This window comes from Podarcis filfolensis (genome assembly GCF_964270895.1).
Source record: "Podarcis filfolensis genome assembly, chromosome: 3".
Lineage (NCBI taxonomy): Eukaryota > Metazoa > Chordata > Lepidosauria > Squamata > Lacertidae > Podarcis > Podarcis filfolensis.
Genome location: NC_139606.1, coordinates 78,334,439 through 78,348,261, shown reverse-complemented (window position 1 = coordinate 78,348,261; position 13,823 = coordinate 78,334,439). Strand labels below are relative to the sequence as shown.

Genomic DNA, 13,823 nt, shown 5'->3' with positions numbered 1-13,823 from the left:
CTGGACCAGGTTACCTGAAATATCATCTCCCCCTGCCCTGCAATCGAGTTAGCTTTGCTATGGCCTGCTGATTATTGGTTTGTAGTACAATGATACAGAATGCTCTCCCTGGTGAAGTACGTGAGGCCCCATTCCACTGTCTCTTGAAGACATGCCTGTTTAGACAACCATTACTCTAATCTCCTGACTTGAAACGCCTGCCTTAATTGTTTTAATTGCTATTTTGACTGTTTCAATTGTTATGCTGCTCTAATCAACTTGTTTATTGTACATTTTAATTGCAGATTTTAACGTTTTGTTGGAATTGTTCAATTTTGCATTTTAATTATATGTGTCTATAATTTTTATAATTGTTTTTACACTTGGACACAGCTTAGAATTCATTTGGGCAAGCAAGAGGTATATAAATAAATAACAACGATAACAATGATTTGATTGGGGGAAATAAAACAATTCAAATGCTTATGTGGAAAAGCAAACATGTTAAACAAAAAATAAGCTAGATACTTTTAAGGAACACACCATGCTAGAATTTATTATGAACTAGAAAGAGAGAATAAATAAGCAGAATAAAAACTCATCAGAAATACCTTTCTTTCCTGAAAACTAAGTAGAGAGTCTATTGAAGAATAGCTGATATAAAAGGTCTACAGTTTTGTTTTCCAAGTCAGACTAACTGTGCCATCTTTATCCTTCATTAGTTCCCTTGTTTAGTATGCATGTATTGTCCAAATGAGAAGACGAATTAAGCATTGCAGCTATTATAGCATGTGATCTTCACTTGCAATTTTCAAGAGCTTTTGATAAATAGGGTTGCCTGAACATGAAAAAAGGCTATGTGAGTAGAATATATAATCCCTTTGGAAACTGATGGCCATTTTTTCAATGGTTAATTTCTGAGTATGAGTGGGCCTAAAGCCATCAGGCAGCAGCAAACCTTTGACAAAAGCACACACCTAGTTTTCTTGTAAATCTTATTTAATTACTTTATAACATTATATATAATATTACTACTACTACTACTACTACTACTACTACTACTACATTTTCATCCCACCTTTCCTCCAAAGAGCTCAGGGTGGCATACATGGCCTTCTCTATCTGCTCTGCCAAAACCCTCTTGTCTTCACAACAGCTCACCCAATAATTTGCCATAATCATTTGTCATCTTGGCTAGGTCACAGCAGGAGTGGGGTTGGCCATTCTCCAAGCCTAAACCATGCCTATCCTCCTGTTCCCATGGACCACCTGAAAACCAATAAAGGCCTTAGATTTTTCTGCCTGCTTCGCCTGTAGCAATTGTAATGTACTATGCTAGATACTGTACAATTTTTCTATTGTACTTTTACAGACATGCCACAGACCACCTGAATGAATTTTATAGACCACTGCTGGTTCATGGACTACGGTTTGGGAACCCCTGACCTGGGCAGCAGTTATGCTTGCTTGTTACTAACTTTAGCTGGTTGGCTAGCTGACTCACCAAGTCACAAGAAAAAGAATTTGGATTAAATATTAGAAAGAACTTCCACTATTAGACAGTGGAGCAGACTACATTGGGAGGTGGTGGGCTCTCATTCATCAGAGGTCTTTAAACAGAGGCTGGATGTATATTCATCAGGGATTGGCAGGGGGTTGGATTAGATGACATCTGAGCCCTGTCCAACTCTATGAATCAATCTGATAATGAGACAGATGGTTGACTAACACATTCACATTAAACACATTTACTAGGGTGGAAGTCCCATTGTCCATGATACTTACTTCCAAGTAAGCATTCATAGGATTAAACTGTTAATTTCTCACTTGTAAGACTGCAAAAAAAATAAAGTAATAATATATACAATTAAAAGTGTCTGTTACATGCCTAAATATTGTGAGCTCACAGGAAAAGCAGCTGTCTCTTAATTTTGTTTCTTTGTCCACTCATTGTTCTGGATAATCTGAGACTGTATTGTTTCCATTTCTTAGAAAAGTAAAGTGCCTGTTTTTCTAGAAAAAAACATTTGACATTCAATACTTTTTTCTTTTTTCTTACTGCTGAAAGCAAATAATCCACTTGAATGCTTTATCGACTAGCTATATTGCGAGAAAAGATAAGACCTCTTAGAATCATATGAAAACTATATTATATTGTCTGGCATTTATGGGATTTTTTAAAGAGACAGAATGGGAGATTTTGGTTTAGCATTATATATAATATTTCAACTCCAAGTCCTTCTCAGCAGTGCAGTAGGTTGCCAAAGGAAGGTGGGAAATGTTCTTACTTGGAGGGTTTCTAGGAGAGTTTGGGTAGATATCCGTCAATGAATCTTTTGATATGGACTATAATGTTCCATCTTAAACATAGCTAGGACATCTCAACCCATCTGGCCCCCTCCTGTCCGTGTGTGTTTCCCTGAAATGTCATGTCCCACCTTTCTTCTTCACATTTCTGTGGTGCTGGAAATGTGGGGTGTGGGGAATGGAGACACACAATGCAGAGGAAACCACACACACTGTGTAGTTATAAATTACTGCCAGAGCACTTTTCATATGGGGAGGCCATACTGGCAGAATCATGCCAAGAAACATAAAAATGACACACTATAGAATTACTATATTGTTCAAAATCATTCAGTGTGGTAGAAACGCTCACACATGCAATAAAACACAGGCATGAAAGCATGAAACAGCTTGCTCCATCCTTGCTCCCCTCGTTACAACAAAATGCATTCTATCACTTATTGCGCTTATTAAGTTGCCCTTATTAATGCTATTTTGGGAACCATCGTCATTTGCAATCCAAATCTTATCACATTGAAAGTTATGTTTATTATTAATAGGAAAAGCATTTTCACTTCTCCCAAACTAAATGTTTCCTTTCGTACGCGATTTGGTAGTGCCCTGTTCTCTGTGCACATCAGATGCAGGAAATGATTGCTTAGGGAACACACAATGCAAGAAGAGGAAGAGGAAAAGGCTTATTGTGGAAAAGTAAGCACAGAAAACACAAGATTAATGGGGGACATAGCGCTCCTCTGCCAGCCTACTAAACTGGCTGTCCTCCCTACAGAATGCAGGAGCAGATATTCAGAAAGCAAAAGTACTCCAAGCAACTGGATCTGACATTTCTGCCAATATAACAATCACTGCTTCCTTCAATACAGATCAGCTGCTATGCCAATTCTGTCAGCTACTTTTTCTACTGGCTCTCAAACTACCAAGCTAAATAGAAAGCTTTCCTTTTTAGTTTAAGAACAAGAATTTGGGTTTGATTACATACTGTTGAGCTACAAAAGGTTCTTGTTCATAAGACTCCCTTCTAATGTATCTTCAAAGAAAAGCCAACTTTGTTCACTTCTACACTAATGTATCATTGAGTGTTACTAACAGAAAATACTCAGTATATATGATAAAATTTTCATTTTAAAAAACCCAGTATATGTTTTCAGCACAACTAATAAATATATTTCATAACTGAAAATGTATTAATTAGAAATGCGTAACTTATTTGATAGTCACGAATGATTTACGGAATAACTGAAGGAAGTCTAGAAAAAGAGTAAGATGTGAAACAACTGATGTGAATTAATGTATTTATTGTTTTTGATGTAAATTAATAAAAATTATTTCAAAAAAAAAAAAGAAAATGTATTAATTAGCCACATTTCATGGAAATCCATTTAGACTATGAGAAAACATACACCTTTATTCATTATTCATGTAAAAAGTCATTTTGCATGGTTCACATGCATGAATGTATAAAAAGATTTCCCCTCCATTGGAAACAATAACCAAACAATAATCCCTAATGTAAGCAGATGCACACTACTCTTTTGTGTTTACATTTAATATTTAATTCTTAAAGTTTTTGCTTTTAAAATCAAATCAATTCCAAAAAAGCATAATATAAAGGCAGAACACACATAAGCATATTAATTGAACATCTATAGTAGTCTAAATAGATAATCAATATTTATTGCGAGCCCACGCGCTAAACCCTGTACCCGGAGCCTACCCCCCACCCCCCAGGAAATGAGACATGACAACAATGTATGGGTTTAAATTAGGCCACAACTTTATTGAATTTCAGGTGTAGCAACCATGGCTTAGGCCTTGGAAGGTATTCCTCTCAACCCAACAGGGGCTGAGGATGTGCATGGCAGTCAGGCGCAATGGGAGGGGACTGTAAAGTGTGAACGCTCAATATGGAGGCCAAATGGCCGAAATATTGGGAAATTTTGGAACAAGAAGGAGACAGACTGAAATTGCAGAGCTTTGAGAAACTAAAAAATAAAGTACAGGACTGGCTTCATTATTTTCAGATAATGGAGGCTTATAATTTGGACAAGAAAATTGGCTTCCAGGTGGAAAAATCTAAATTAGAAACAGAAGTGCTAGAACCCAAAACTAAGATCATGTCAAAAATGTATAACTTGCTGCTGAAATGGAATACACAGGATGAAACGGTTAAGTCAGCTATGATTAAATGGGCACAAGATGTTGGACATAACATTATGTTTGCTGACTGGGAACAGTTGTGGACCACCGGTATGAAATTTACGGCATGTAATGCCCTAAGAGAGAATATTATGAAAATGATATACAGGTGGTACATGACACCAGTCAAGCTTGCAAAAATATATCATTTGCCTGATAATAAATGTTGGAAATGTAAGGAGGTTGAAGGTACATTCTTTCACCTTTCATAGAATCTTTGGTGGACGTGCCCAAAGATTAAGGCTTTCTGGGAGATGATTTATAATGAAATGAAAAAGGTATTTAAGTATACCTTCTTGAAGAAACCAGAGGCTTTTCTCTTGGGCATAGTCGGCCATTTGGTGCCAAAGAAGGACAGAACTTTCTTTATGTATGCTACAACGGCAGCAAGAATACTTATAGCAAAGCACTGGAAGACGCAAGATCTACCCACTCTGGAAGAATGGCAGATGAAGTTGATTGACTGTATGGGATTGGCAGAAATGACCAGCAGAATCCGCGACCAGGGAGAAGAGTCGGCAGAAGAAGATTGGAAGAAATTTAAGGACTATTTACAGAAACATTGCAAAATTAATGAACTTTGAAAGATGCTGGATTGAATTTAAGTGGTCTCTAGCTGTTATGATAAAAAAGAACTGGGATAAATATTGTTTAAGTTATAAAATTTAAGAAGTTGATTGGAAAATAAGGTGTTAGTTAAATGGAATGTTAAGAGATTAGGATTTGCTGGATAAACAATTTGAACTAGAAAACAAGAAGGGGAGGTATGAGGAAGTCAAGGAAACATGTTATTGAAAATTGATATTGAAATTGATTTGTTTTTAATATTTTCTTTTTTTTCTTTTTCTTTCTTGTTTGTATAAAATTGAAAACTCGAATAAATATTTATAAAAAAATAAAATAAAGTGTGAACTTACACAGTGTGCCCTCCCACTTCACCAAAAGCCAGGAGTTTGACCTATATGCTGCCGCTCTAGGGCCAGTGACCCGCAACCCACCCTTTAACAGGCCCTGCAAACACCGCCGCGTAGAGTGCAAGAAGATCTCACCCCCCCATCTCAAAGATATAGGATACTGACCAAATTTGTGACAAATTGCTACGGAGAAAGCAAAACCTGCCAATGCAGGGAAATTCCTTCCCAGTTCTGAATACAGCAAGCATCTTACAACCATAGCAGCGCCCGCTGACCTAGAAAGCAAGAGGTTAGCCTGCAAAAGAAGACTATATTTTAGGGAGGGTTGGGTGGGTGAATCTGGAAGGAAAACCAAGTGAGAGTCTGAGATGGAGAGCACCAGCCTTTTTCCTGGCCCTCACCCCACTTCCAGCCGGCAGCCCATTGTCCTGCAGCAAGGTGGGTGGCACCTGGCCAGGTAAACCCGTGCGGTGTAGCAAACCCCGCCCACCTCTTGGGAGGGGGTGAGAGCAAATTACATACCTGTGGTACAAAAGGTATGCCCAGGAAACTTCACCTTCCATTGTTTATACATGCTTTCATTTGGGTAGTATGCCTGTTTTAAAAATTTCTACCATGTTGTTGCAGGGCTGGCCCTATCATTAGGCAATGTGAGACAACTGCCTCAGGTGGTAGCTGGCACAATGCCCTCACCATTTTCTCTGAGTCTTCTGCACTAGGCTGTTCTATACCTCTTGGGCTAGCTAGCCTGTTGCTCCCAGGTGTGGTGGCAGATGTTGTCCCAATGTCAGTACTAAAGAAAAATCAATTTGCCATTCCATCATTCTGCATGCAGTTGTGAGGCAGGGCACCATTGTATCCTGCAACTCAGGCAACAAAATGTCTTGGGCTGGCCTAGCTTGATCACTGAAAACAATCTGTGATCAACTGCCCTTTTTGCTATCTACAGTCATATTTTCAATCTTCCTATATGACCTGTAAGAGGCTTATAGCTTAATAGACTCTCTGGACTTTTCTAATATGACCTGGAGTGCCCTTATCGTGTTCTGCACAAAGGTATAATAGAACTAAATCTGCAATCCCTATACATTTCTATTCAAAAGTAAATCATATTGAGTTCGATGGGACAAGCTCCCAGTTAGTTCAGACTTGCAGCCAAAGTTTTTGTGGAACTCACTGTATCTAGTGTGTTTCTGAAGTGCTGATGCTGTGATAGCCAAGCCTGAAAGCAATAATGTTAGTTCCTGGGCTCCTAGAACACAACCAGGAAGATGCATGTGACTAATAACATGTTTGTCATAATATACATGCTACAAATATTTAAGAAATGATATGCACAATTTTGTTCTTTCACCATTTAATGTCTAATTGAGGGGATAGTTTGGGATTCAAGTGGAGTTTTCCCCATTAAGAAACTAGGGATATTCTAAGAACATAATAACATTCTACTGGGCCAGCTTTAGATGATCATGTATTTGGACAACTGGATACAAATAGGACAAAGCAAAATGAGGGAGAAATGGGGAAAGCTGATGTAAGTAAAGATTCATTATAAAATGTTCAATACATGTTGTTGCATTTCCAACAAACAAAACTCCAAAATAACTCTCACATTTCTAAGCAATATTGGCCATAGATATATCCTGAACAATTTGTCTTCTGGTGAACAAGTCACAAAAATCTAGTGTTCTGCTGCAGATCTTGTAAACGCATTTTCTTAGAAAGGATTTGGCCATTTGGACTTTTCCCCTGCATTTATCAATGACAAAATGGTTGCAAAACTAACAGAAGGATAAAAAATGACAATATAGGTACAGGGGCAAATGCAGGGAGAGTTGATAGATATTGTAAAAAGTCTATTTTTTACATACTATGCACACTTTTCATTAATTAGGGTTTCTTTAAAAATAACACTACATAACAACACCTGACAAAACTTTAGAAAGAAGTTTGTGATTACTATACAGTACTGAAAAATAAATAAGAGCAAAGACTCACAAACATAGGAAACCATGACTAGGCTCGCTGTCAAAACAGCAAGTGGAAAATCAAGCACTGAGAATAGCAGTGTCTCTGACTGCTCTATGCTATGTGTCAGGATAAATATAACTGCAATTATGACAGCATTCTTTCCCTGACTATATGATGACATTTTAGGCAGGGTATGCACATCTTCAATGAGAGTAACATCACACAACATTTAACATGTTGTATTTTATTCTACTAAACAGTGCAATTAGCAGTGGGAATGGACTTGAAATCATACAAAAGGAAGGTGTCACAAGAATCATCAAGAATCCTTGGAATATTAGGTACTCTAGACAGTGACTCTGTAAGTGAGGAAAAGACAAATGGAATCTTACCAATAATTTTAGATCAGTGACCAGGGTGTAAGAAAAGATTGCAATCTTTGGAACATGTAGATGAGCAAGCCCATTAACTTGGCTAAATTTTGGAGTAAGTGGCTGGAACCTATAGTGTTTTTCCCCCAGTTAGTTGTGCATTATAAACAGTATTGCTTCATTTTCTTTAAAAAAAAAAACCTTTTAGGAGAGTAGAAAGGAGGCTTATTTTGTATTTTTAAAAATGTGACAACTAAAGTCCAAAGTTAAGAGCAAACAGAACTGTGGCAGCAGATACAGATATGCATGTATTATAACCAAAATCAAATTGTTTTATTCTGTGACAGTCAAAACTTCTGGTTTAGATTTCTTACATCACAAATAAGTCCTCATACTATAATAGGTTAATCTCAAACAATTCAGCTGATATGCTTTGTGTACCACTACAGAAAGCTATACTACACCACATTTCTCAATCAAGATGCTTTCAAAAGCATCTCTACCCCAAAGTGCTAACTGAGTTCATTCACTGGCTTCAGATGCTGTCAAAGAAGAGTCACTGCAATGTATGACACCATATGTGCACTCTGCAATTGCACTGAGGCATTCGTGTAACCCTCTGAGAAATTCTGTATCAGTCTCTGGACTTTCCCCAACTGTTAGATCTCGTGTGGGACCAGTGCCTCCCTACAGGATTACTATCTTTCAGTCCTTATAGGGCTGACCTTTGGAGGTCAGCTAGTGGGTGTCAGCTTGGCAAAGGAAGTTTGTTGAAGGGCAAAGCAGATTTGTATTTTGACAATGTGAAATTTGTGAGAAGGAGGCTGGGATGGTAGCAGTAAGGACAGGGAGTAAGGCAGGGAGGAAGACACTACTCTAAGACAATGATTTACTCGGTGCCAAAATATAAATAGATGCAAATGATAGTAAAATATAACAGTTGTGGTTCTGAGTATCAGCAATCTTTTAAAAGCTGGTGATTCTTCATTATTATTTAAGCTACTTATAAAAGGTTCACATTTCATTATAATTAATCAAGCACAAAATCTTTTCTATAGTAAGTACAGAAGCTATATTATTCAATGACATTACAGGCATCCTTCAGTGTACAATATAAAACATGGAAGGGGAAAATATTTATTTGGAGCAAACAGGGAAAATCACTACCCGGGTACAAATTTCCATCAGATTTTATCCCCCATCCATACATTCTTCTTTTTCTATAATTGGTATCACACAGTAGGGACTATTCCATTTATGAAAATGTTAACTTCCAATCAAAAGGAATATTTATGTTAAACAAGTAGAAGGAGTTTTGCCAACTTACAGCAGTAGCTGAGACTTAAGCCGCAAAGCAATAATTAATTATTGAAGTTTACTGCAAAGGGATAAAATCTAGAAACAGCTTAGTATAATATTTCACTGCAGGTGTTTCATGGAATTAATAAACAAATCATTGTTAATCAGTTGGCCCCATCTATGGGTTTGACAAATCTGTATCCAGTGGAGGTTGGTCCACTAGGACTACTGGAGCACAGTGCACACAATGAGAATGTCAAGCAATTTTTTTAAGAGTTTCCTCTCCAAATCTCAAAGCTATGTGCTATTCCACCTCCCATACACATCTTATACTTCTGTTTGAACTGAGAGAAGCCCTGCAAACATTTCTGTCAATCTATTTCTTTCCCTCTTGCTAATCAGCTCTGCACCAGACAGCCAATCCTAATCCAAAAGTATAGCTATGGCAAAGACGTCCCTGCCATGTGCCTGATTGAACTGCCTGAAATTCAGCCCTACTAGGAAGGCTCCATCGCCATCTGTTGTGATCAGGGTTTTCCATCACAGCTACTGTAGCGAATTAGGCTGGAGTCGGGACTGCTTCACATGTGGTAACCTTAACCTGTATCAGAATCATGCATCTGTTCTGAGCATGCTCTGAGCTGTTTCCTTCGAAGCTCCAAATACCTCCAAATAACAAGGCCTTAGGAGTGTGCATGTTTCTTGAACACTGCCTTTTCATGTAAGAAGTGCAAATTCATTTATACACTTAGAATCAATGCAAATGATTGTTTAATTACCTTTTCAGATTATAAAAACATGCATTCTGTGGTACAGAATGAGCAAAATCATGGCACTGCATGTATCCAAGGAATGTGCTCTGAAAGCAGCAGCTTACGTAAGGAAAACACGTACTCTGCATACAAACCAGTTCTTTTCTTTAATTGCAAAGTATCTCAGTGTGCTCATTCATGCTTCCCTAACCCTTTCACTGACAACACAATATGACCTAAAGCTACAAAATGATACCAGCAAGAGATCTCTGAGCATTGCAATTAACATGTCTCATAAGTATCCCAAAGAGTTTAAGACTGCCGAACACTACAAAAATTATACATTTGTCACGAGGTGTAATCGGTTAAAACTAACATGCGCTGTACAACAATGTCTGTGACCCTCCACAATCTTGTTCTCCCACAGCTGCCAGTCTGCTGTGACTGAAGACATGTTTGCCAGTCTGTTTGGCTCACTTGAGATCTTAATGACATCCGCAGGCAGGAATGAACAGATATAGGTCCCTAACTTTTCAGCACACAACATTTTTCATTCCAAAGCTATTCCGTAACAATCAATTTAATATGTTGGCCATTAGGGTAATGGAAAATTATTCTGAAAGTATTTTTCCCCATCACCATCCCACTACAGCTCCAAGGAACTTTAGGCCAAACACATTAAAATAAACTACACCCCTCCCCCTCAGGCAAAGCAATCCAGTGTTGTTCAGACCAGATAGCAAAGCATACTGCTTTATTCCTATTTGTGCTTCTCCCTTCCCTCCTACCTTCTAAGGGAGCAACTTTCATAGGACAGACATAGCTTGCCAATAGTTTGCCAAAGCAGTCATGAGTTGCAAGCACAAGGCAAATATTTTTGATGCTGATTCAAAGAACGGCACAAAGTAATTGGGCATTATTACCAGAATTACTTTAAGATTCTATTCTATTTTGGAAATAAGGCTGAATAGTATTATTTTTGGTTATGTATAAATTGTGAGTTGGGATCTTTGTTATCCAGAGCCAAAAAACCCCCAAAGAACATTTTCTTGCGCATTTCTTACATCATCTGTTGGACGGAAGAGGTTAAAAAGTGGGTAAAACCTGGCGCATTTCAGTTATATTCAGAGTAACATTCTCTAAAAGTAATAAACATTGCTATATGTGTCCAATTATTTTAAATATATACAAGTTTTAAAGTTGTTTGCTACCTAGTATTACAGCTAAAGAAAAGGTTTGTCGGATTCACTATGCACCAATCAGGTTACAATTTCACATGTTTAGAACTAAATGCTGCCATTTTCAAATCAGACTGTATGTTCATGGTTGTGTCTGACTACTGTAAAATAAAAAAAGGGATCATAATAGCACCAGAAGATCAGTTCTAAAAGACAGCAAGAAATAAGGTCTCTCAATTAAGTAATGTTGTCGTCCTGCACTAGACTTGGCTAACTTGACATTGGTATTTCATTTGGACAGAATCAACATAGGAAGCTGTCACCATCTAGCTCAGTATTATCTGAATTGACTGACAGCAATTTTCCAGGGGGTTTCAGAGAATTTTCCCCAGCCTTATCTGGAGATGTCAGGGACTGAAATGCGAACCTTTTGTCTGTAAAACATGCTCTCATCTCCAAGCTATGGCCCTTCTCCTATTCTTAACACTAATGCCTAGGTGCCTATTAATGAACTCACATATTTAAGAGACATGGCCAGCCCACCAATGAGGCAAGGCGAGGAGAGCGCATCAGGCAGCCGGATCCACAGGGGCAGCAGATCCCTTTGTAGATCTTTACTACCCTCCTTGTTCCTGATGTAGTTCTTCACTCACTCCTTCTTCCCTGGCATGGGGAAAAGCCATTTTGTGATTTGCCTCAGGTGCCAAAATGTTTTAAGTCGGCCCTGCAAGGAGAACTGCTTTTATCCAGCAAAATCTCAGTTCTATAGTTGCCATGTGACACACTCTGCTTAGGCAAAGGGGGGAAATCTTACATTTTATGTAAACAATTGCAACTGAAGGGTGCAATCCTGCCAAAGTTAACCAATTTTTAAAGCCATTGATTAATGGTAGAGTTAAGCACATGATTTATTCTACCCAATTTCAGTCAATGGGAAAAGCAACTAATCTATAGTGTACAAATTGGATAAACAGCAGGGAATTGCCTGTCAAAACATTTCATCTTGAAGTCCAAAAGGATTGCCAACTGGACTACAGAGAAAACATTGCCTGCTGGAATTGAATAGGTAAAATGCAAAATCATAACTGATTGAATAATTCACACATTCAGAGAGGAATAAAGAAACTGCCACAGATTATTGATGATCAACCTAAACTCAGAAATAGCGGAATGACCCACACCAAAAAATAGTGATTATGTAGTCAGACAAACAAGCAGTGCTAAAATCTTCTGCACAGTTAAGTATTGGCTATAGCCATGTGAAGTATTGGCCATGACACTTAAGGTTTATTTTTCAGAATGTATTGACCCTGCCAGAGAACTGTTACATTTATAATTACACAAGGAGAAACATTGATCCAATGATTAAAGGCATAAGCTTGGAAGCCTAGGTCACTTCCTAACCCCGTAAGTCTCAGTTCATAACCACTGTTTAATTTGTCAGTTAGCATCTGTTTCCAAATCCATAAATAACCTGCATTAATGACCAAGAACTGCATGATCATTCGTTTAACAGCTAGTTTGTTTTAAACTCATTAATGTCTACATTGCAGTAGTACACATCATATTGTGTGTCTCTGTGGCAATAAGCTTTTTAAAAAGGAAAAAAGAAAGAAAGGCAAGGCAAGGCAATTTGAAGACTTCAGGGCCCTGTCAAATGATATACTGAATGAAGCTGTCAAGGGAGTGGCTAGAACCACCCTTCAGGTTCATCCCAGGTAGGGAATTCATCTAATGAAGCATGATACTGCATAACCAGACATCTAAGTGATACTATGGAGGGGTAAAGCTCACTGACACAGCAAATGTTTTGCATGAAATTGACCCAGGTTTAACACCTGGCATTTTCAAATTAAAAGCATCGTGGGTAGTGAGACTATGAAAGTCTCTCTGAAACCTTGGTGAGCTGCTTCTAGTTGAAACAGACAATATTGGGATGAAAAGGACCAATGGTCTGATTCAAATCAAATCAGCTTCTTCTTCTTCTTCTTCACCCTCACAATGTTATCTATAAAATATTAGAACACTAAATATATCATATAAACTGAGTTTGAGACTGATGTTCAAGGACATCTGACATAAATAGTCAACTCCTTAAAATTTCCAGCTGTTGAGGAAAGACCAGTGAATTAAAGCTACCTTGTATCATTTGGGCAGTAGGGAGAGACTTCTTGGTCAAGGAATGAGACTAGTAGGTGTCCTGAAGAACAGCATATGAACAACTTCATTACAGTGGTACCTCAGCTTACATACGCTTCAGGTTACATATGCTTCAGGTTACAGACTCCGCTAACACAGAAATAGTGCTTCAGGTTAAGAACTTTGCTTCAGGATGGGAACAGAAATTGTGCTCTGGTGGTGTGGCGGCAGCAGGAGGCCCCATTAGCTAAAGTGGTGCTTCAGGTTAAGAACAGTTTCAGGTTAAGAACGGACCTCCGGAACGAATTAAGTACTTAACCCGAGGTACCACTGTACTTAGAAGTTTCCTCAGCAATATATAGCAACAACGACACACCAGTATGAAAAGAGTAGTATTTTATGACACACAACAGTCTGTCACAGAAGGCAAATGACTCAAAAATATGACAATGAACAGTATTCTTTTTGACACAATGAAATCAGTGGAGTAGTCAGTGCCAAGTGAAATCAAGGACTCACGACTGCATAGACATAACTGAAAATACATATCTTAAAGCATTATGATTTTTGTCCATCATAGCCTAGATGTATGTTTACTGTAGAAGACTGTTACTAATGAAATTTTTATACAGTCATTTAGTATCTATTGAGATTTTTGCTGCACTCTGCAGGAAGCATGTGGCATACAAACCCAACAGTAATATTTGTCTGGACATT

General features: G+C 38.1%; 1 protein-coding gene across 5 annotated transcripts in view; it reads right to left on the bottom strand.

Annotated features, from left to right (window-relative positions):
* The window catches only part of CHRM3 (cholinergic receptor muscarinic 3), a 242,153-nt gene that overhangs the window by 71,477 nt on the left and 156,853 nt on the right, over positions 1-13,823 (bottom strand). The gene's annotated exons all lie outside the window — the stretch shown is intronic.